General features: G+C 40.2%; 4 pseudogenes; 3 read left to right on the forward strand and 1 right to left on the reverse strand.

Moving 5' to 3' along the window:
• Nucleotides 1–2,042: 2,042 nt before the first annotated feature.
• On the reverse strand, nucleotides 2,043–3,460 carry LOC118389631 (transcription factor HES-5-like; annotated as a pseudogene).
• Nucleotides 3,461–7,657: 4,197 nt separating this feature from the next.
• LOC118389452 (transcription factor HES-5-like) lies at nucleotides 7,658–9,017 on the forward strand (annotated as a pseudogene).
• Nucleotides 9,018–12,569: 3,552 nt separating this feature from the next.
• Nucleotides 12,570–13,196, forward strand: LOC118389453 (transcription factor HES-5-like; annotated as a pseudogene).
• Nucleotides 13,197–20,713: 7,517 nt separating this feature from the next.
• LOC127932156 (transcription factor HES-5-like) lies at nucleotides 20,714–22,170 on the forward strand (annotated as a pseudogene).
• Nucleotides 22,171–23,096: the final 926 nt, after the last annotated feature.

Below are 23,096 nucleotides of genomic sequence, written 5' to 3' on the forward strand. Positions count from 1 at the left end.
TTCATGTCCACACCCTATTTCAACACTAACCATAACCCTAACCATAACTCTAGCTTCATGTCCACACCGTATTTCAACACTAACCATAACCCTACCATAACTCTAGCTTCATGTCCACACCATATTTCAACCCTAACCCTAACCCTACCATAACTCTAGCTTCATGTCCACACCCTATTTCAACACTAACCATAACCCTAACCATAACTCTAGCTTCATGTCCACACCCTGTTTCAACCCTAACCCTAACCCTACCATAACTCCAGCTTCATGTCCACACCCTGTTTCAACCCTAACCCTAACCCTAACACTAACTCTAGCTTCATGTCCACACCCTATTTCAACACTAACCCTAACCCTAACACTAATTCTAGCTTCATGTCCACATGCCTTTTCAACCCTAACCATAACCCTAAACCTAACTCCAGCTTCATGTCCACACCCTGTTTAAACCCGAACCATAACCCTAACACTGTAACTTGGTTCTGTTTGTGATGCCTGACTTGCTGCAAGTCCCGCCTCTCCCATCTCCTCATTGGTTTTTAGGACGATATACCCACGAGGGTGATTGAAAGATGAACTGAGGTACACACTCCAGTCCAGTTGGTGGTGGTAATGCACCTTAAAGTTGGTTGCCAAACGCCATACAAGGTTCAACGAAGAAGAAGCCTGAAGGAGGAGAGATTACTAGAAACAAACTCGGTTTACCCGTTTATCTGGATTAATTGTTGGAGTAGAGGACCTTGTTCATTTCGGCTAAAATAACAACCCAGTGTTTATATCCCAGACAGATTAGCTAGCAACAGCAAGCTAGCTAGCTAACTTTCCATATGTTTCATGCTTTTTGACCTGTCCCCATGAATAAGGTTAGTTCAGAGTTTGTTTTGAAATTTCAACCCTTCAGTTCCTGATCGTGTCTGGTGTGGGTGGACAAAATCAACATGTGCGTGATGGTGCAGCATGTGGTCAGCATGTTAGACACATAAAGCCATCACTATTTCTGTTCCTGCTCAATACTGGGACCACTGTAGATTACTTGATATAATATTTTAATCTTCCAAAACTTCATTGCAAATCATTGCAAAAGTAAGTATGACCTTATACAGTAGATCTGTGTTGTATTCTACCATCAATATGTGGATGACAGTAGAGAGAAGGAAAGATCAATAACAAATTATTTCATTATTTTTGGGATTTATTGACATTGACTCAAAGAGTCACATCGTAGACTTGAACACCTATATATAAGGTGAATAGTTTATGTGATTACACATCACAACCAGAACTTGGATCAATCTCCAATACATATGATACTCTAACAGAGTATAGGACATTTACTGTCTTTATAAAAGACAACATAAAGGTTTCATGTTGAGAGAAAAAAAACATCTCCCCTCTACAATATACACACCATTAATGATGTGAGCAACATCTTCATCCACAAAGTCTGATCTTTAAACAGTTCATTGATTTCTAATCACAGAGTGATGATAACAGGTTTAATTCCCAGTTTGGGTAAATAATCATCATGGAGAATCAGTGATTTTGTAGCTCAAGTTAATCAAAAACAAATGTTTAACTAATACTGGTACATACCTCACAGAAGATGCTCAATATAATGTTAATATGACCATATCGTTACAACAATTGTACTTGTAACAAAATGGCTTATTCTTGAATACGTGTTGACCTTTAAACAGTTCGGTAACAGATAATTACAAAAATATGATTAAATACCCATTTTGGGTTAAAGGTCCTCATGGATGACCATTGAAGTTAATGTTGATCATTAATAAGCACATGGTCAACGTAATCAACATATGCTTCACAAACAAAGGTTATAACATGACATTTTCTTTGTAAAAACTTTTTTTACTTCTTCAGTACAACTATAATGACAACTTTTAATCAAAACAAGACTTTTAAAACAACCTGCACAAGCAGAATATGAAGAAGATCTCCGATCACTGTCCATCACATTAATGTTAGACAAACATGGTCCATTGAGTTTGTTTGAGAGTGGAGTTCCAGTCTGTAGGACTCTACCAGGGCTTCCAGAGAGCAGTGTGGACTGGACTCTTCTCTTTGCTGGTGGTGGGCTGTGGAGCTGAACTGAGGCAGATCACTCTCCCTCCTGTTCTTATCAGAGGATGGATGCAGGCTCTGGAAGTGGCTCAGCAGTCTTCTCTGGGTCTGTGTCTTCACCTCATCCTTGGTCAGGAAGTGCACAATCTCTTGGACACAGCTGGAGTAAACCTTATTGACAGCTGCAGAGCAGGAGGAGGAGCGCACTGACTGGTTCTGTTGCTGTCATCTCCAGGATGTCGGCTTTCTCCATTTTGAAATCTGGCTTCTGGTTGAGGCTCTCTCCAAGAGAGACTTGAGCTGCTCAATGCTGTTGTTGAAACGATCTCTGTGTAACTTCTCAACCACTGGCTTTCTTATCTGCAAGAAGAGGAGAGTCATTAATAATATTATTCTGGATACAACAGAGCTGACATGAATGGATGAAATCTAGAAACAAGTCTCTCGCTGATGACCTCACAGGTATTGTGACTCCATCAGAGTGCATCAGCTGTGAGGTGATGATGACCTCCTGTCTGTCTGTCTGTCTGTCTGTCTGTCTGTCTGTCTGTCTGTCTGTCTGTCTGTCTGTCTGTCTGTCTGTCTGTCTGTCTGTCTGTCTGTCTGTCTGTCTGTCTGTCTGTCTGTCTGTCTACTCACTCAAGTTTCCCAGGAGCCCAAGGCAGCACACTTACCTCCTCTGAGCTCCACAGCACAGCTGGCTCTACAGCACAACGCTGAGCGTGCCCCAGTCGCACGCCCTCCTCTCTTTGGAGATGGGAGCCACAGGGACACACGGCTTCCCACACTTCTGAATGCAGCTTGCTGAGCCCCGAGACATAATAGAAGTGTGTCTGCTCTCACAAAGACCCACTGGCTGTTCCCATGCACAGCCAGCCATGCTGGGAGAGAGATTGGTTTGTAAGGCAGTCTAGTGCCAACAGACAAACCATCTGTATCCCTGATAACTCAGATTAAGAATACTTTAATGAATTGCACAATATTTAAAAAATATTTATACAGAAGAAATTCTTAAAATATATATTGAAGAGAAAGTTTACAAAATGTACCATTTTATGGAGACGCCAAAAGTTGATTATGTATCTGGGCCATTAGCAAATAGGATTGGTTAGCTGATCTAGTAGACTCTTGCCATGACCAAGTTCCCATGAAAAGGCCATTTCAGAAATATTACTATTACACACATTTATCGTCATTATGTGATTTGGGATCTAATGCAATGATAGTTAGATGCTGTAGGATGAAAAAGACAGGTGATCCTAGCATGTGTCACATTTGCATTTTGTTGATTTGTGTCACAACTTGACATGGGGAACAGTCTTTTTCTGAGTACTCATGGGTATAAAGAGACGTTCTCAGGGACTAACGTGGCCATCCTCTTTTGCATATGGTTTAAAGAACATCCCACCTGTCCTGTGCGGAATCAGCTATTATTCCCACTGACTATTGTCCCACCTTCAGAGCTCTCTGATTGGCTGCAGAGCATGAGACAGCGCGAGAGGAGGCACATAAATACAGAGTGGAGTTGCAGAGTTCACTATCGAATACGCTCTTAGCATCAGCTGAGCCAAGACCAGCAGCAACACAGCAGAACAGAGGAGCTATCAGAACACTAACTCCAGACCACCATCAAGACCTAGCAAGATCAACATCTCTACTTGATTTCCGAGCTGCAAACTCAAGGCCAACATCTGAAAATGCCTGCCTACTTGGACATTGCTCTTCAGGGCAGCATGAATGTGAAAGATCAGCACATTAGGTAAGCTCATGATCAATTACACTGAAATACTTCAGGTCATAAGAGTTCAAAATTAATAAAACCTATTTGTGAGAAGAGATGTTCATGAGTGTCTTGTCTTGTTTTTCAGATGTAAACTCTCTCTGTTGGAGAGGAAGTGCAGCAGCGGTGTGGAGAAACTGAAGATAGTTATTGGAGAACACCTACAGAACGGGATCTCTACATCTCCCATATCTCCTATTCTGGAGAAAACCGTGTTGTTTTTCACTCCCAAGAAGGTCTTGCTGTCACCCATCGGCTATTCCAAATATTCCAGGGACATGCTGCGTCTCTTTCCCACTCCAGAGGAGGACATTGTACCACTCTGCTTCGAACAATGAACTGATAGATGCATGGACGTGGAGGTTACATTTCAGAGCTCACAGACCCTGCTGTGATTAACTGTGGCCTTGACTTAATGTATTCTCTTGTGATGCTGCTATAGACAGACTGCAACTGATTGGCAGATATTGGATTGCAACTGACAGAGAGACATAGCTAAATGAATAATATTTTTTTAATACATTTTGTCTAAAAGTACAATGATTTTGTGAAGCTTAGTTTTGTGTATGTTGCAAATTCTCTAGAAATGATTTGGAAATGCATTGCATGCATTGTTATAAGCAGTTGTACTGCTCTATCCTTTCCCTGGGAAAGTCACCTTTGGATGAATTTGTTGATCTATGTTACTTGAAAGAGAGCGGAGTTGGTTACTCTGATTGTAAACACTTGTTCTCAGAGTTTGAAATACAGAGTGCTGGCCACTCTTGTCATAAAGTAGAAGTATTGAAAATATGACCATTGATTTATCCCACTTTCTTAGGGTATGTGAGTCAATGTATAATTTGAACCGGGCTTTCCTTTATACTAATGGGAAATGCTATGATTTTAATGTTAAAGCATATTGTTTATTTTGTTTTCAATTACTTATTAATGGCTTCACACATACACAAATGTGCCTAAAGGGTTTTCAAATGTGCCTAACATGTTTCATTCAAAGACTAAATAAATATTTTGATAATATATTTCACTTCTCTTTTCATATTGCATTCAAACCTCAGAGGGATGAGGAATATGGCATGACATCATTAGGTATATGCTTTATATGTGTCTCATGGAAGAATGAATTGTTCTCCCAGTTTTATGCTCTTGACAAGAAATGACAGAAAAACTCAATGATATACAACTGATGAATATGTAGGGTCATTCATACCTCTACAGTATCCAACATCTGGTCAATTTTATTGCACAGAAAACATTCATTGAAGGATAAGAAACATAAAAGTGAATGCACATACAGTACAGGTCAGGTCTGTTCTAAAACAAATACATTGGCATTGACATTCATTTATATAAAAAAAAATAGTGTAAATCCTTTCAATGTAGAACATACTATCTGAACATAAGTGAATAACTTCGATAGTGCATGAATAAACACATTATACCTAAAGTGTTATGCACCTTAACCACTTCCACAAACTTCAGAAAACCTTTCACTGTCCAGCAAGCTTTATGCCGGAATTTGTTCAAGCATCAATGACTGTATATGGCTAAAACCACAATACCCACATAAGTACACATTTACTCCTGACTTACTACAATGCAACTATTCTGTTAATATGTGTATCAGAATATTCAGATGTTGTTGTGTCTAAAGTCAAGTCAGTAACATGCTCAACTTTTGAAAAATCACAACACTACACTAATTGGTTTCCTGATTTAAAATACCATAAGTAATTAACTGGTTATTCATAATGGTAGCTGCAATATTGCTATTTTGTTATACTCTTGTACCTAGCACACTTGCAGTTCAGTCATATTGAAATGGAGTAATATTTAATAACTAACAAGCTACTCACCAGGCACTTTTGGGGAATTGTATTAAGAGACAAAATAGCTTAATAAAGGCACACTTCTATTGTTTGAAGGTATTTCTGTCAATGGACAAAATGTGTGAAAGCTCTGGCGAGCAGAGTCACAGTTCAGTGTTATTGGCAACATCATTCCTCACATCAATTTAAACATTAATATCAATGTAATTTTCCACCAAACAGACAGAGAATATTATTCAGTAATATAGTCTGATATTTTTTTGTTTACCTGAATAAAATGTAATAAATACATGCTTGTGAAACAGTATGGAAGGAACCTATGGTAGTTTTTCCCTCCAGAATCCAGATGGTCTGTGACGTCAGGCTCGGTCTATAGCACAACACAGAGTCAAAAGCCGTCACTAATGCTCCACTGAGCAGTTTTTGTAGTGCATTGATCACAGCACACAGGACTGTGGGAAACTCAGATCAGTTCTCTACTCACACTGACCAGCAGCCTCAAGACAGAGGACACATCTGCTACCTCCAGACTTCACTACCTCTGGCAGTAGTCTGTCAAATCTGTGAATACATAGACACAAGAGCAGTATTGCAACATAAATATACCAGGGGGTGAATGGCAACTTACTTACTGCTACACATTATTACGTTTTAAAAGTGGCAATGTTCATAAAGACTCTGTTTCTAAAATGTAAATAAAAGTGGTCAAATTATTATAGCTAGAACATTATGTTAAAAATATGTATACAAATCTAGAAAGTTCTATTCCATTTCCAATAACTTAAATGCAACTGTAGGTTCCCTATTTTGAAACAATATTCACATAGAAATGCAACCATCAAAAACACATCCGTTTGATGTAGAGGATCTGCGTCAGCCAGTAAGTTGTGCTGATGAGCATGTGCTCTGTCAGTATCATTGATCCCAACATCCAGCCTGGACTCATAGACTAGACATAACATAGGAAATGTAAATCAGGGACATTGAAATTAGTATGATATGTTTAGTATGATTACATAAGACAGACATTTACTTAGACAGTGGGTGGGTGTATAGCGTTAACATCTAGTAACCCAAAGGTTGCGAGTTCAAATCTCACCACAGACAACGTAAGCATTTTAGCTAATAAGCACAATTGACAACTTACTACTTTTTAGCTACTTTGCATCCACTTACTACCCTTTTAGCTAACCTTTCCCCTAACCGTATCCCTTTAAGCTAACCTTTCCCCTAACCCTTACCATAACCCTTTTAGCTAACCTTTCCCCTAACCCTTACCTTAACCCTTTTAGCTAACCTTTCCCCTAACCGTAACCCTTTTAGCTAACCTTTCCCCTAACCCTTACCATAACCCTTTTAGCTAACCTTTCCCCTAACCCTTACCGTAACCCTTTTAGCTAACCTTTCCCCTAACCCTTACCGTAACCCTTTTAGCTAACCTTTTCCCTAACCGTAACCCTTTTAGCTAACCTTTCCCCTAACCCTTACCATAACCCTTTTAGCTAACCTTTCCCCTAACCCTTACCGTAACCCTTTTAGCTAACCTTTCCCCTAACCCTAACCCTAACCCTTTTAGCTAACCTTTCCCCTAACCCTTACCTTAACCCTTTAAGCTAACCTTTCCCCTAACCGTAACCCTTTTAGCTGACCTTTCCCCTAACATTTACCATAACCCTTTTAGCTAACCTTTCCCCTAACCATTTTAGCTAACCTTTCCCCTAACTCTTACCGTAACCCTTTTAGCTAACCTTTCCCCTAACCCTTACCGTAACCCTTTTAGCTAACCTTTCCCCTAACCCTTACCTTAACCCTTTTAGCTAACCTTTCCCTTAAACCCTTACCGTAACCCTTTTAGCTAACCTTTCCCCTAACCCTTACCTTAACCCTTTTAGCTAACCTTTCCCCTAACCGGAACCCTTTAACTTAACTCCTGAATTTATGGACATCCACAAATTAATACATACCATATGAAACGTAACATACTAAATAGTGTCACGTATTTACATACAGAATAATACGAAAGGTTCTGAGACCAGGTTGCAACATCAGGCAGCAGATCTGGGGGTCACCAGTTTCCCAGATTCACACAGCATTCTGTGAGACACGCTCCATCCCCCTCCACCTGCTCCCCTGAGATGTGACCATTGTCCCGCCTCAATAGGAACACTGAGTATGTGGCGGTTCCATATTCCTTTATTGTCTTTCCAAGCTCACCCATTGGCTACAGACTGAGAAATTCCAACAAGCCCAAGACCCACACATTCATATGCAGATTATGGACTATATGTAGGAGAGATGAAGCCAGTAGGAATCAGATTCACTCTACATGGAGACCAGTACAGCACAGAGATCCAACCATGGCACCTACAATCACTTCAGCTGTGATCTACTCTAATGAGCACCTGACTCTGATCAACAAGGTAAATTGAGTTACAAATAGTGTCACATTGTTTCAGTATTTGCTTTTAGAATATAGCCATTCATGTCAGCTCTGTCGGATTCAGAATAAGGTTATTAATGACTCTCCTCTTCTTGCATCTAAGAAAGCCAGTGGTGGAAAAGTTACGCAGAGATCATTTCAACAACAGCATAGAGCAGATCAAATCTCTCCTGGGTCCAGAGATCCTCAACCAGCAGTCAGACTCCAAGCTGGAGAAAGCCGACATCTTGGAGATGACAGTTTGCTTCCTGAGACGACAGCAACAGAACCAGCCAGTGAGCTCCTCCTCTTGCTCAGCAGCTGTCAATCAGGGTTACTCCAGGTGTGTCCAATAGATTGTGCACTTCCTGTCCAAGGATGAGGTGAAGACACAGACCCAGAGAAGACTGCTGAGCCACTTCCAGAGCCTGCATCCATCCTCTGATAAGAACAGGAGGGAAAGTGACCTGCCTCAGTTCAGCTCCCAAGCCCAGTTCAGAATCAGCAAAGAGAAGAGTCCAGTCAACATCGCCCTCTGGAGGCCCTGGTAGAGTCCTACAGACTAAAGCTCAACTCAGAAAAAGTCAATGGACCATGTTGGTCTAACATTAATGTGATGGACAGTGATCAGAGATCTTCTTCATATTCTGCTTGTGCAGGTTGTTTTAAAAGTTGTGTCTCGATTTAAACTTTTAATTTCAGTTGTACTGAACAAGTTAAAAGTTTTGGCTATGGAAACAATGAAGTCTACAAACACTGCATTTTTGTAATGTTAATAACCTTTATGTTTTGTGAAGCATATGTTGATTAGTTGTCTACTCGTGATAAACATCAACTTCAATGGTCATCCATGAGGACCTTTAACCCAAAATGGGTATTTAATCATATTTTTGTGATGGTCTATTACCGATCTGTTTAAAGGTCAACACGTATTCAAGAATAAGCAATTTTGCATGCCCAATTTTTCAGTTTTTGATTTGTTAAAAAAGTTTGAAATATCCAATAAATGTCGTTCCACTTCATGATTGTGTCCCACTTGTTAATTCTTCACAAAAAAATACAGTTTTATATCTTTATGTTTGAAGCCTGAAATGTGGCAAAAGGTCGCAAAGTTCAAGGGGGCCGAATACTTTCGCAAGGCACTGTATATGGGGCTGAATAAAGAAAAGCCTACCGTGAGCCAAGACTGCACAGAATGAGCTTGAAGGAAGGACACACTAAATGTATATATATAGATATATATAATTCACCTCTTGGTGCTAAGTTCAAAATCTACAGAGTAAAATAAAATACATTTCTACTCATATATTATTACTTTACATGAATTGGTTTGATGAGTCAGACATGACTAACTAACAATTTAGGCTGTTCATTTAACACGTCACTAAAGTATAATGAAGTGTGTGTTACAGGCTTTAGTTTTTCAATTTATATTTTGGAAGTTAGCGCGTTAGCAGGTGGGGTTCCTCGATTGGTGTCAATATGTGTTACAGGCTGTATGTAACAAAATGTGTTATCCAGGCTGTATCACATCCGGCCGTGATTGGGAGTCCCATAGGGCGGTTCACAATTGGCGCAGCGATGTCTGGGTTTTGCTGGGGTAGGCCATCATTGTAAATAAAGGTTAAATATACAGTATATATATATTTATTTTAATTACACATGTGCTGGTTTGTCATCTCGTTACTGGGAGGGTGGGAATGTGCTGTCCCAGGTGCAATTTAAGAGGCTGGTCCAGTGCTACAGTTGTCTTGAGAGATGTGGGGGGGGGACACCTTTAGCTGGCTTACTCTCTTTGATTTGTAGACAAACAATCCTTTAGCTGATCTTCCCTGTTTTTGTTTTGCGCCACTTTGTTTTTACTTCCTGTCTTTAAGTTTGGTGTGGGTTCTTTTGTTTACCTCTTCTTGGGAAAATGTAGTGGGCGCTCGTGGTGGGTGTCTTTTTAGGTACCAGTTGTTGTTGCTAGTCATCTTTCAGTTGACACCCCCATGAGTGTTTTTCAGCCCTTCCTAAAACCCCACCTGCTTCGTTTTGGTTATTATCAGTGACTCTGTTTGTTTCCCTTTCTGTTTGAGCGACAACTTTTGGTTGTCTTGCTGGGGAACGTAACAGTGTGTAAGAGATCATTGATCCCATGAGTCCCAGAGGTATGGTTGTGTTGTTTTTACTGAAACACCTGTTTTATGGAAATCATGTTTTTGCATATCATTGATTTCTTTTTTGTTTGTTCATGATATCAGTTATTCCAGGTTTTAGGCCAAAACAGGCACTGTCGTCTTAGTGCTATGAAGGTTTAGGTCTGCAGGGCTGCATAATGTGATGTTCAATAAGACACTTCTATTGTCCCTCCATTTAAAGCAGTGAATGGAGAGAGTGTGGGAAGCCGAGGAGAACTCACTCACAGAGCCCCTTTGGGGCAATAGACTGGGACCTCTAACGTAGACCGTCAGAAGTTAGATTGGGTTTGAATCTCTGGGAAAATTAATGGATCTATTGCTAATGATCCCAAAAATGTTCTGTATTTTGTGTCTTGCAGGAAGAAATGTGATAAAATATTTACATTATCACTAAAAAGGTTCAAGACATATTTCAATCATTTGCTTTTTTTAAGCATATTCGAGCAATACTTACATATTCTTCAAGATGAATGTAATATGTTCCGTTTTTATGCCGTTTGTATGTGAGGTGTGGTTGAAAGTGAAACATGCCACACAAACATGCTTTCAATTTGAATTGATTCTCTGTAACAATGTATTTCTGTTTCCTAAGAAAAATATTTCAGTAATGAGCTTTACCCCCAAGGGCTTGATGGGAACTGCTTGTGAAAGATGAATTAACATTTAACAAGGGACACTTTTGTTGTTTAGTGGAAGCTCTGTCAATGGGCAGAGTCAAGCTTTAGCGTCATCATCAGCACCTGACTGTCTGGGGAACACCCAGAACCACTGGGGAATCGCAACACTTACAGAAGGGAATTAAACAATATCTGAATACATCACTTTCTCCAGGGTTTAACTCTTTCTTTCTCGTCTGTCTTCCTATGGGGTGGAAGCTGGATCAAGAAACATGATATTAGATCTAAAATATAATTTGTGAGAAACTGTGCATACTTTATTTTAAACTTTTTAATTTGAATATTAAGTTTCTCCAAAATCATAATCTGAATGTAAACATAAAGCAATTTGAACATAAACATACAAATAAAATCCAAAATCAATGTGATTAAAAGGAAATTATGTAGAAATGAACTCAAATACAGTACAGTATATGCTTTGCAGCACACTTTTAGGACAAAATCAAGTGTTCTAGTCTTTTCCTCCAGAATCCAGATGGTGATGTCATATAGATGGTCTGTGATGTCATCTGTCAGTACAACACAGAGCGAGCCAATAGCTGTCACTGAGGGTCCACTGAGCAGCTTTTGTAGTGCATTGATCACAGCACACAGGACTCTGTGTGGGAAGCTCAGATCAGCTATCTACTCACACTGACCAGTAGCCTCAAGACAGAGGACACATCTGCTACCTCTGGACTCCAGAGTGACGGTTATTTCCCTCCACTCTCAGTATAAACAAGTGGTGAAAGTGTGCAGACAAAACTTGTTTTCTCTAATGAGAAAACCATAATTGATCAGTTTAATCCTTATCAGTTAGAAGCCAAATAAATGGTCTTATAATTTATCTTAAGTAGTTTGACAGACATTTCACGTCATATTTCTTATTCAGAGTGCAATGATTTGATTAACAGCCCTACCTTGACATGGACCTGTAGCAGACCACAACACATTCATAACAGTGCAATCAGAGAGGTCAAACCCATCTGCCCGTGTTTAGTGTGGTGGCAGGTAGCCTAGTGGTTAGAGCGGTGGACTAGTAACCGAAACGTTGCAAGATCGAATCCCTGAGCCAACAAGGTAAAAATCTGTCATTCTGACCCTGATCAAGGCAGTTACCCCACTGTTCCTAAGCTGTCATTGAAAATATAAATTTCTTCATAACTGACTTGCCTAGTTAAAAAAACATGACTCCTCTGTATAAAAAAAGCATGATATTCAACAATCAAAATGTCTTCTGTATCACCAAATGTTTTAATGTAGAGGATCAGTGTTATTAACACATGTAAGTTGTGATCATGAGTGTGTGCTCTCTCAGTATCATTAATTCCAACATCATGTAGCAGATCTGGGGGTCACCAGATTCACACAAACACTCTGAGTCTTTCTCCATCCCCACCCACCATTCCACCTGTTCCATGAGACGTGACCATTGTCCCCCAGCAATAAGAACACTGAGCATGTGGCAGCTCCACATTCCTCATTGTCCTTCCAAGCTCACCCATTGGCTACAGACTGTGAGAAACTCCAACAAGCTCAAGACCCACACATTCATATGCAGATTATTGACTATATATAGGAGAGATGAAGGCATTAGACATCAGATTCACTCTACACAGAGACCAGTACAGCACAGAGATCCAGCCATGGCACCTACAATCACTTCAGCTGTGATCTACTCTAATGAGCACCTGACTCTGACCAACAAGGTAAATTGAGTTACAAATAGTGTTGCATTGTTTCAGTTTTTGCTTCTAGATATCATCCATTCATGTCAGCTCTGTTGTATCCAGAATAATATTATTAATGACTCTCCTCTTCTTGCAGATAAGAAAGCCAGTGGTTGAGAAGTTATGCAGAGATAATTTCAACAACAGCATTGAGCAGCTCAAGTCTCTCTTGGAGAGAGCCTCAACCAGCAGCCAGATTTCAAAATGGAGAAAGCTGACATCTTAGAGATGACAGTTTGGTTTGTGAGAAGACAGCAACAGTACCAGCCAGTGAGCTCCTCCTCAGCACCATTCAATCAGGGTTACTTAGGTGTGTCCAAGAGATTGTGCACTTCCTGACCAAGGATGAGGTGAAGACACAGACCCAGAGAAGACTGCTGAGCCACTTCCAGAGCCTGCATCCATCCTCTGATAAGAACAGAAGGGAGAGTGACCTGCCTCAGTTCAGCTCCCTGCCCAGTACAGCACCAGCTAAGAGAAGTGTCCAGTCCACACTGCTCTCTGGAAGCCCTGGTAGAGTCCTACAGACTGGAACTCCACTCTCAAACAAACTCAATGGACCATGTTGGTCTAACATTAATGTGATGGACAGTGATCAGAGATCTTCTTCATATTCTGCTTGTGCAGGTTGTTTTAAAAGTTGTGTTTCAATTGAAACTTTTCATTTCAGTTGTACTGAACAAATAAAACAAGGCTTTTTTTTCTACGAACATTGCATTTTTGTGATGTTAATAACTTTTATGTTTTGTGAAGCATGTGTTGATTATGTGTTTATTCATGAGTAACATCAACATCAATGGTCCTCCATGAGGACTTTTATCCCAAAATGGGTATTTTATCTTCAATCTTTTTTTGATTGTCTATAGAGGCCCACAGTGGAGGTGTCATAATACCCACCATTTATTTTTCCCATAGAGGATTTTAGAAACACAAAAGATAAGGGCTGCGTTTTGTGTAGGCTTACCCTGGCATAACGTTTTGTGTAGGCTTACCCTGGCATAACGTTTTGTGTAGGCTTACCCTGGCATCACGTTTTGTGTAGGCTTACCCTGGCATAATGTTTTGTGTAGGCTTACCCTGGCATAACGTTTTGTGTAGGCTTACCCTGGCATCACGTTTTGTGTAGGCTTACCCTGGCATAACGTTTTGTGTAGGCTTACCCTGGCATAACGTTTTGTGTAGGCCCTGGCATAACGTTTTGTGTAGGCTTACCCTGGCATAACGTTTTGTGTAGGCTTACCCTGGCATCACGTTTTGTGTAGGCTTACCCTGGCATAATGTTTTGCTAACCATTTAAAATCTCTCTCAGACAAGGTGACTTTCATCTGTATTTGCTCTCAGATTCAAAAATGACAATCTGCATCAAAGTAGACATCATACAAAACTACAAATCCCTGCAAGCTCCTGCACGTCATCTCTAGCTGACACATTTGCTAACAGTTATTGTGTCAATTTAAAACTTCCACAAAAGAGAAATGTAGCATAAAGAAATGTAGCCAATGTAGCCAATGTATTCATTAGTACATTTAGCTAACATTAGATAGTTAACCCAGAAATTCTTACCTTTGCCTCGATTCGGCAGTCTGGTCCAGATCATCATGGCATTTGTAGTTCTTTATGATTAGCAGCTAATTAGCATTTAATTTGGGGGGAAAATGCAGGAAAATATATTGATAAAAATCACCTTGTCCTAGATAGATTTTCATGGTTATCAAAATGTCACACCAGGGTAAGACTACATGTTTAAGTGTTTCTAAAATCCCATACGGGAAAAATTAATGTTGGAAAAACAATTGGAACCATTTCGCTGCTTGACCTCTAGGTTTTTATGGGTGTTATGACTCAGACTGTTGCACTCCATTATCGATCTTTGTAAAGGTCAACTCGTATTGAAGAATTAGCAATTTTGTTACAACTTTGTTGTAGTGGTATGGTCATATTAACATTATATTGAGCATCTTCTGTGAGGTATATATCAGTATCAGTTAAACATTTGTTATTGATCAACTTGAGCTACAGAATCACTGATTCTCCATGATGATTATTTACCCAAACTGGGAATTGTACCTGTTATCATCACTCTGTGATTAGAAATCAAATGAAATGTTTAAATATCAGACCTTGTGTGGGAAAATGTTGCCCACATTATTTGAATAATGTGGATATTGTAAATCGGAGAAAATGTTCTCTCATTTGTTTTTTTATAGACAATATATTGTCTTGTCTTTTATAAAGACAGTAAATGTCCTGTACTCTGTTAGAGTATCATATGTATTGGAGATTGATCCAAGTTCTGGTTGTGATGTGTAATCACATAAACTATTCACCTTATATTTAGGTGTTCAAGTCTATGATGCGACTCCTTGAGGCAATATCAATAAATCCCAAAATAATGAAATTAAATAATTTTTTATTGTCCTTGATCTTTCCTTCTCTCTACTGTCATCAACATATTTAATATAGTCTACAACACCGATCTACTCTATAAGGTCACACTTACTTTTGCAAAGATTTGTAATGACATTTTGGAAGATTAAAATATTCTATCTCAATCAAGTAATCTACAGTGGTCCCAGTATTGAGCAGGAACAGAAATAGTGATGGCTTTATGTGTCTAACATGCTGACCACATGCTGCACCATCACACACATGTTGATTTTGTCCACCCACACCAGACACGATCAGGACACACAGGTGAAATATCAAAACAAACTCTGAACCAACCTTATTCATGGGGACAGGTCAAAAAGCATGAAACATATGGAAAGTTAGCTAGCTAGCTTGCTGTTGCTAGCTAATCTGTCTGGGATATAAACACTGGGTTGTTATTTTAGCCGAAATGAACAAGGTCCTCTACTCCAACAATTAATCCAGATAAACGGGTAAACCGAGTTTGTTTCTAGTAATCTCTCCTCCTCCAGGCTTCTTTTTTGGACTTTATATGGCAGTTGGCAACCAACTTTAAGGTGCATTACCACTACCAACTCAAATCAAAGTATTTGTCACATGCGCCGAATTCAACAAGTGTAGACCTTACCGTGAAATGCTTACTTACAACCCCTTAACCAACAGTGCAGTTCAAGAAGAGTTAAGAATATATTTATCAAATAAATTAAGTAAAAAATATAATATAATAACATAACAATAACAAGACTATATACAGGGGGTACTGGTACCAGTGTGCAGGGGCTACAGGTTAGAGGTAACTTGTACATGTAGGTAGGGGTGAAGTGACTATGCATAGATAATAAACAGTGAATAGCAGCAGAGTACAACATAAATGGAGGGGGTCAATGTAATAGTCTGGTGGCCATTTGATTAATTGTTCAGCAGTCTTATGGCTTGAGGGTAGAAGCTGTTACGGAGCCTTTTGTTCCTAGACTTTTCTCTCCGGTACCGCTTGCCGTGCGGTAGCAGAGAAAACAGTCTATGACTTGGGTGACTGGAGTCTGACAATTTTATGGGCTTTCCTCTGACACTACCCTCTGTAGCGTCTTACGGTCAGATGCCAAGCAGTTCTCATACCAGGCGGCGATGCAACCGGTCAGGATGCTCTCGATGGTGCAGCTGTAGAACATTTTGAGGATCTGGGGACACATGCAACATCTTTTCAGTATCCTGAGGAGGAATAGGTTTTGTCGTGCAATCTTCCAGACTGTCTTGGTGTGTTAAGACCATGATAGATAATTGGTGATGTGGACACCAAGGAACTTGAAACTCTCGACCCGCTTCACTACTGTCCCGTCGATGTTAATGGCGGCCTGTTCGGCCCATTTTTTCCCTGTAGTCCATGATCAGCTCCTTTGTCTTGCTCACATTGAGGGAGAGGTTGTTGTCCTTGCACCACATTGCCAGTTCTCTGACCTCCTCCCTATAGGCTGTCCCATAGTTGTCGGTGATCAGGCCTACCACTTTTGTGTCGTCAGGATACTTAATGGTGTTGGAGTCGTGTTTGGCTATGCAGTCGTGGGTGAACAGGGAGTACAGGAGGGGACTAAGTACACAGGGGCCCCAGTGTTGAGGATCAGTGTGGCGGATCAGTGTGGCAGACGTGTTGTTGCCTACCCTTACCACCTGGGGGATGCCCATCAGAAAGTCCAGGACCCAGTTGCACAGGGAGATATTCAGTCCCAGGGTCCTTAGCTTAGTGATGAACTTCTTGGGTACTATGGTGTTGAACGCCTAGCTGTAGTCAATGAACAGCATTCTCCTTTTGTCCAGGTGGGAAAGGGCAGCGTGGAGTGCAATTGCGATTGCATCATCTGTGGATCTGTTGGGGCGGATGCGAATTGGAGTGGGTCTAGGGTATCCGGGATTGCTACGGGGCGGTAATCATTTAGGCAGGTTACCTTCGCTTCCTTGGGCACAGGGACTACAGTGGTCTGCTTGAAACATGTTGGTATTACAGACTCAGTCAGGGAGAGGTGTACAATGTCAGTGAAGACACTTGCCAGTTGGTCTGCGGATGCTTTGAGTAAACATCCTGGTAATCCATCTGGCCCAGCGGCCTTGTCTTTTAAATGTATTTTTTATTTCACCTTTATTTGAGAATCTTGACTTGTTTAAATGTTTTGCTCACATCGGCTACCAATAGCATTATCACACAGTCATCGAGCTCTCGTGTTTCAGTGTTGCTTGCCTCGAAGCGAAGGCATTTTCCTCGTCTGGTAGGCTCGCGTCTGGGTTTCCCTTTGTAGTCCATAATAGTTTTCAAGCCCTGTCACATCAGATGAGCGTCAGAGTCGGTGTAGTAGGATTAAATCTTAATACTGTATTGTCACTTTGCTTGTTTGATGGTTCATCTGAGGGCATAGCAGGATTTCTTATAGACGTCCCGCTCCTTGACAGTGGCAGCTCTAGCCTTTAGTTCGATGCGGATGTTGTCTGTAATCCATGTCTTCTGGTTGGGATATGTACGTACGGTCACTGTGGGGACAACATTGTCGATTAACTTATTGATGAAGCCGATGTCTGAGGTGGTATATTCCTCAATGCCATTGGATGAATCCTGGAACATATTCCAGTCTGTGCTAGCAAAACAGTCCTGTAGCGTAGCCTCCGCTTCATCTGACCAATTCCGTATTGAGCAAGTCACTGGTACTTCCTGGTTTAGTTTTTGCTTGTAAGCAGGAATATTGAGGATATAATTATGGTCAGATTTGACCAAATGGAAGGCGGGAGAGAGCTTTGTATGCATCTCTGTGTGTGGAGTAAAGGTGGTCTAGAGTTCCTAACCCTAGTTTTGGACTGGACTGGAGTGTGGACCTCAGTTCATCTTTCAATCACCCACGTGGGTATATGCTAGAGTTAGGGTTAGGGTTGAAACGGGTGTGGACATGAAGCTAGAGTTATGGTAGGGTTATGGTTAGGGTTGAAACGGGTGTGGACATGAAGCTAGAGTTATGGTAGGGTTAGGGTTAGGGTTGAAACAGGGTGTGGACATGAAGCTGGAGTTATGGTAGGGTTATGGTTAGGGTTGAAACAGGGTGTGGACATGAAGCTAGAGTTATGGTAGGGTTAGGGTTAGGGTTGAAACAGGGTGTGGACATGAAGCTAGAGTTATGGTAGGGTTAGGGTTAGGGTTGAAACAGGGTGTGGACATGAAGCTGGAGTTAGGGTTAGGGTTATGGTTAGGGTTGAAACAGGGTGTGGACATGAAGCTGGAGTTAAGGTTGTGGTTAGGTTTGAAACAGGTTGTGGACATGAAGCTAGAGTTAGGGTTGTGGTTAGTGTTTAGAAGGGGTGTGGATATACAGTAAAACTAGGGTTAGGATTAAGGTTAGGGTTAAGGTGATGGCTAAAATCAACATGTCACTTGTCTCTCATTGATTCAATTTAGGTCAGAACCAAGTCATGTCTATAGTGCTGATTGTTCTTTAACTCAAATCATTTCCTCCAATCCAAGTTTCAGGGAACCTTCTCTACGACCAGATGCTGTTTTGGTAATTGAAGCATTTTTAATGGTTGCCTAGAAACCGGACTGAACTGAATACCTAATATGATGCATTATAATAAGGCACACTTCTATTGTTCCACCATTGAGAGCAGTGAATGGAGAGAGTGTGGGAAACCAAGGAAAACTCACTCACAGACTGCCTTTGGGACAATAGATTTCTGTACCCTGTATGATGAGGGGTGAGAAGGAATTTCACTAGTACGCTTTCATCATTGAATTCTAGATATGAATTATATCACAGATATGTCCTCTGCATCAAAATGCTACAAAATCATGAATAGGTAGCAGCTATTTTTATGTTTCACATATTGCACCCAGGGCTGTGGTATCAGGGGCTATGTGACAGTGGTAAAGCTTAGCTTCACCAGTTGAAATTAGACAACGAATTATAGGACTGCACAAGTGTTTTTTAAAATGATGACAAGGTTTAAGAGGAATTAGGTAACAGATCAGGAAATACATTATATTACACATGATCAGATTGTAGAGTCAAAGATGATACAGTTTATATCTAAAACGTATATCCTTGAAAGATCTAAAGTATTTAGTCCAATCTTGACTCACTCTGATCCGCCATATGCTATACAAGTCTATATCATCCGACATTCAAAAAGTTTGTATTTACTACCTTCTTAGTTGATGTATGTCTGATTTAAAAAAACATTCCCCCCAGGGTCTTGACAGGAACTGCTTGTGTAGAGATTAATTAGCATTTAACAAGGAACATTTCTGTTGTTTAGTGGAAGCTAATTTGACTCAATAAAGAAAGAAATGGAATTGAAACTAAATTCAGCAAGACAGAACATTATAAATATTTGTTCTATATACAGGCATATATATTTGTCAGCGGTAAAATCCATTGTGAGATAATAAAATGTGACTGAATAAGTGCTAAAGCTTTGAAACACTATACATTCAACAATGGCTTCATACCGTAGTTGGGGACTAAGTTACACTGTACATTTAATGTAGAGGTTCTGTGTCAGCCTCACACATATAAGATGTGATGATGAGCGTGTGCTCTGTAAGTATCATTGATCCCAACATCAGGGAGTAGATAGAGTATAATGTTATTTTAATGTAGTCTGCAAAAAAAACAATTCTGGAATAAAATGTAATAAATATCTGATTGTCAAACAGTATGGAAGGAGCCTGTAGTCGTTTTCCCCTCCAGAATCCAGATGGTCTGTGACGTCAGGCTCGGTCTATAGCACAACACAGAGTCAAAAGCCGTCACTAATGCTCCACTGAGCAGTTTTTGTAGTGCATTGATCACAGCACACAGGACTGTGGGAAACTCAGATCAGTTCTCTACTCACACTGACCAGCAGCCTCAAGACAGAGGATACATCTGCTACCTCCAGACTTCACTACCTCTGGCAGTAGTCTGTCAAATCTGTGAATACATAGACACAAGAGCAGTATTGCAACATAAATATACCAGGGGGTGAATGTCAACTTACTTACTACTACACATTATTATGTTTTAAAAGGGACAATGTTCTTAAAGGCTCTGCTTTTAAAAAAATGAACGGAATCTAATTACTATAGTTAAAACCTCATGTTCAAATTCTCCATGAAACAAATTTTAGAAAGGCCTATTCCATTTCCAAGAATCTAATTGCAACTTAATTTCTCTATTTTGAAACTATATTCTCTAAGGTATGCAACCAGTAAAAAAAAACATTTTCACGCAGGGGATCTGCGTCAGTCTCAAACGTGTAAGTTGTGATGATGAGTGTGTGCTCTCTCAGCATCATTGATCCTAACATCAGGCAGCAGATCTGAGGGTCACTGGCTTCCCAGATTCACACAACACTCTGAGTCTCTCTCCATCTCCCCCACCATTCCACCTGTTCCATGAGACGTGACCATTGTCCCCCAGCAATAAGAACACTGAGCATGTGGCAGCTCCACATTCCTCATTGTCCTTCCAAGCTCACCCATTGGCTACAGACTGTGAGAAACTCCAACAAGCTCAAGACCCACACATTCATATGCAGATTATGGACTATATATAGGAGAGATGAAGGCATTAGACATCAGATTCACTCTACACAGAGACCAGTACAGCACAGAGATCTAGCCATGGCACCTACAATCACTTCAGCTGTGATCTACTCTAATGAGCACCTGACTCTGACCAACAAGGTAAATTGAGTTACAAATAGTGTTGCATTGTTTCAGTTTTTGCTTCTAGATATCATCCATTCATGTCAGCTCTGTTGTATCCAGAATAATATTATTAATGACTCTCCTCTTCTTGCAGATAAGAAAGCCAGTGGTTGAGAAGTTACGCAGAGATCGTTTCAACAACAGCATTGAGCAGCTCAAGTCTCTCTTGGAGAGAGCCTCAACCAGCAGCCAGATTTCAAAATGGAGAAAGCCGACATCATGGAGATAATAGCAACAGAACCCGTCAGTGAGCTCCTCCTCAGCACCATTCAATCAGGGTTACTCCAGCTGTGTCCAAGAGATTGTGCACTTCCTGACCAAGGATGATGTGAAGACACAGACCCAGAGAAGACTGCTGAGCCACTTCCAGAGCCTGCATCCATCCTCTGATAAGAACAGAAGGGAGAGTGACCTGCCTCAGTTCAGCTCCCTCAGCTCCCTCAGTCCAGTCCACACTGCTCTCTGGAGGCCCTGGTAGAGTCCTACAGACTGGAACTCCACTCTCAAACAAACTCAATGGACCATGTTGGTCTAACATTAATGTGATGGACAGTGATCAGAGATCTACTTCATATTCTGCTTGTGCAGGATGTTAAAAGTTGTTTAGATTGAAACCTTTCATTTCAGTTGTACTGAACAAGTTAAAATGTTGATCTAATATAAAACACTGAAATCTGCGAACACTGCATTTTTGTAATGTTAATAACCTTTGTTTTGTGAAGCATCATCATGTGTTGATTATGTTGATAATTTGCTTATTAATGATCAACTTCAACTGTCCTCCATGAGGACTTCTAACCCTAAATGTGTATTATATCTTCCATCTTCTTGTGATGATCTGTTACCGATCTGTTTAAAGGTCAACACTTATCAAGAATAAGCTATTTTGTTACAATTTAATTGTTGTAACGATATGGTCATATTAACATTATATTGAGCATCTTCTGTGAGGTATGTACCGGTATTAGTTAAACATTTGTTATTGATTAACTTGAGCTACAGAATCACTGATTCTCCATGATGATTATTTACCCAAACTGGGAATTGTACCTGTTATCATCACTCTTTGATAAGAAATAATTGATTTGTTTAAAGATCAGACTTTGTGTGAAAATGTTGCTCAAATTATTTTAATAATGTGTTTATTGTAACGGGTAGAAAATGTTCTCTCTCAATGTGAAACCTCAATTTATTTTGGACAATATGTATCCTATACTCTGTTCGAGTATCATATGTCTTGGAGATTGATCCAAGTTCTGGTTGTGATGTGTAATCACATAAACTATTCACCTTATATTTAGGTGTCTATGATGCGACTCCTTGAGTCAATGTCAATAAATCCCCAAATAATGAAATTAAATCATTTTTTATTGTTCTTGATCTTTCATGTAATCAACATATTGACTGTAGACTACAATGCAGATCTACTGTATAAGGTCTTACTTACTTTTGCAATGATTGGTAATGAAGTTTTGGAAGATTAAAATATTGCATCGCAATCAAGTAATCTACAGTGGTCCCAGTAATGAGCAGAAACAGAAATAGTGATGGCTGTATGTGTCTAACATGCTGATCACATGCTGCACCATCACGCGTGCGGTCAGCATGTCAGACACCTAAAGGAATCGCAAGTTGAAATATCAAAACAGACTCTGAACCAACCTTATTAGTTTTGGGACAGGCCGAAAAGCATGAACATTTATGGAAATTTAGCTAGCTAGCTTGCTGTTGCCAGCTATTTTGTCCTGTGATATAAACATTGAGTTGTTATCCTACCTGAAATGCACAAGGTCCTCTACTCCAACAATTAATCCACAGATAAAAGGGTAAACCAAGTTTGTTTCTAGTAATCTCTCTTCCTTCAGGCTTCTTCTTCTGACTAAGCATGGCTTTTGGACACCAACTTTAAGGTGCATTACCACTACCAATTGTACTGGAGTGTGGACCTCAGTTCATATTTCAATCACCCACGTGGGTATATGCTCCTAAAAACCAATGAGGAGATGGAACATGGGTATATTGTCCTAAAAACCAATGAGAAGATGGAACATGGGTATATTGTCCTAAAAACCAATGAGGAGATGGAACATGGGTATATTGTCCTAAAAACCAATGAGGAGATGGAACATGGGTATATTGTCCTAAAAACCAATGAGGAGATGGAACATGGGCATATTGTCCTAAAAACCAATGAGGAGATGGAACATGGGTATATTGTCCTAAAAACCAATGAGGAGATGGAACATGGGTATATTGTCCTAAAAACCAATGAGGAGATGGAACATG

This window comes from Oncorhynchus keta, chromosome 10 (genome assembly GCF_023373465.1).
Source record: "Oncorhynchus keta strain PuntledgeMale-10-30-2019 chromosome 10, Oket_V2, whole genome shotgun sequence".
NCBI lineage: Eukaryota > Metazoa > Chordata > Actinopteri > Salmoniformes > Salmonidae > Oncorhynchus > Oncorhynchus keta.